The following is a 2,311-nucleotide window of genomic DNA, read 5'->3' as shown; positions in this document are numbered from 1 at the left end:
TTCTCTTCATACATCATTTACTTGTTATATTATTCATGTATTCATAAATTACTCGGATTTCTTTGTCTGTGCATTTGGTCACTGCGTTTGACAGTTTCTGTGTTTTTTTTTCTCACTTTCCCTCCCTCTCATTTCACCGCGAGAGTGGGTAGGGGGAGGGGGGAAGAGAGAGAGAGAAAGAGAGCGAAGGAGAGAGAGAGGAGAAAGAGAGAAAGAGAGAAAGCGAAGGAGAGAGAGAGGAGAAAGAGAGAGAGAGAGGGGGGAGGAGAGAGAGAGAGAGAGAAAGAGAGAGAGAGAGAGAGAGAGAGAGAGAGAGAGAGAGAGAGAGAGAGAGAGAGAGAGAGAGAGAGAGAGAGAGAGACTCTCTCCCTTTTTTACAACATTGGATGTTCGCGTCGCCAGCATATTTACTGACTATCGGTACTTTACATAGATTGCTGTCACTCTGTGTGGGTGTGTTTGTTTGTGAGTGTGTGTTTGTGACTGTGTGTGTGTGTGTGTGTGTGTGTGTGTGTGTGTGTGTGTCTGTCTGTGTGTGTGTGTGGGTGTTTGTTTGTGAGTGTGTTTGAATGTGTATGTATATATATAAATACACACAACACACAGACACAATATACACACGGCGATCTCACGGCGAGAAAACGGCCCGTCGGCTTGAGAGGTCGCACGCAGGTGTCGCCGCCGTCGCACAAGATAGCGCGCTGAACCAGGGTTGACTAGGAAGGGCGTCCGGTCAAGTAAGGGTCGTCCTGTCAGATAACCTCTCAATAACGAACTGAGAGAAGCGTAAGTCCAGTAATAGAAGGTATGACTAGAATAACGATGATAATGATAATGATAATGATAGTGACGGTAAAGAAGAGAAACAGAGAGGGAAAGGGAAGGTAAAGAAAGAGAGATAGGGAGAAGTGAAAGGGAGGGGGGTGGGTACGTGATTATATGGGCGTGGCGAGTTCACCTGGGAGGGGGTGGAGGAGGGAAGGTCACGTGACAAGTTTTTTTTTTTACATTTCTTTTCTTTTAAACAAAATGACGAGGAAATGTGGTGGGAATATTTCCGTTATATATGAAAGTGAAGAAGTGGAAAAATAAGTAGAAAAAGAAGAAACCCGTAGTTATGTAATAAAGAAGAGAGAGAGAAAGAGAGGAGAGGAGAGAGAAGGAGAGGAGGAGGAGAAGAAAGGAGAGGAGGGGGGGGGGGGGGGGGGGGCCCCAAAAAAAAAAAGGGGGGGGGGGGGGGGCCCCCCCGGGGGAGAAAAAAACGGGCCCTTTTTTTTTTTTTTTTTTGGGGGGGGGGGGGGGGGGGGGGGGGGGGCTTGGGGGGGGGGGGGGGAAGGTTTTTTTTTCCCCCCGAAAAAACCCAAGGGTTTGGGGGGGTTTAGGGTCGCACAAGATAGCCCCGCTGAAAACCGGGGAAATGGGTTTTTTTGGGGCCAAAGGAAAGGGGGGGGGGGGGGGGGGGGGGGGGGGGGGGGGGGGGGGGGGGGGGGGGGGGGGGGAGAAAGAAAGGGGGAGAAAAAAAAGGATGAGAGAAGTAAGTAGGAAAGGGGGAGATAGAAAAGGAAAGAAAGAAAAAAAAGGAGAAAGAAAGAAAGAAGGGAAGGGAAAATAAAGAAAAAGAAGAAGGAGAAAAAGAGGGGGGAAAGGGGGGAGAGGGGGGGGGAGAGGAAGGGAAAAAGGGACAAAGAGAGGAAAGGGGGGAAAGAAAGAAGAAGGGAAGGGAAAAAAAAGGGGAAGAAAAGAAAAAAAAGAAAAAGGAAGGAGAGAGAAGGGGGAGGGAGAGAGAGAGAGAGAGAGACAAAGGAAAGGGAAGAGAGAGAGAGAGAGAGAGAGAGAGAGAGGAGGGGAAAGGAGGGGTGAGAAGAGAGGAAGAGAGAGAGAGAGAGAAGAGAGAGAAGAGAGAGAGAGGAGAGAGAGGAGAAGAGAGAGAAAAGAGAGAAGAGAGAGAGAGAGAGAGAGAGAGAGAGGGGAAGAGAGAAGAAGAGAGAGGAGAGAGAGAAGAGAGAGAGAGAGAAAGAGAGAGAGAGAAAGGGAAAGGGGAGAGAGAAGAGAAAGAGAGGAAAAGGGGAGAGAGAGAGAGAGAAAAGGGAGAGAGAGAGAGGAGAGAGAGGAGAGAGAGAGAGGAGGAGAAAAAGAAAAGAGAGAGGAGAGAGAGAGAGAGAGAGAAAAAGGAGAGGAGAGAGGAGAGGAAAAAGAGAGAGAGAGAGAGAGAGAGGAGAGAGAGAGGAGAGGGAGAGGAGAGAGAGAGAGAGAGAAGGGGAGGAGGAGAGGAAAGGAGAAGAGAGAGAAGGAGAGAGAGAGAGAAGAGAGG

This window comes from Penaeus monodon, chromosome 18 (assembly GCF_015228065.2).
Source record: "Penaeus monodon isolate SGIC_2016 chromosome 18, NSTDA_Pmon_1, whole genome shotgun sequence".
In the NCBI taxonomy this organism is placed as follows: domain Eukaryota; kingdom Metazoa; phylum Arthropoda; class Malacostraca; order Decapoda; family Penaeidae; genus Penaeus; species Penaeus monodon.
This window is presented reverse-complemented; position numbering follows the sequence as displayed.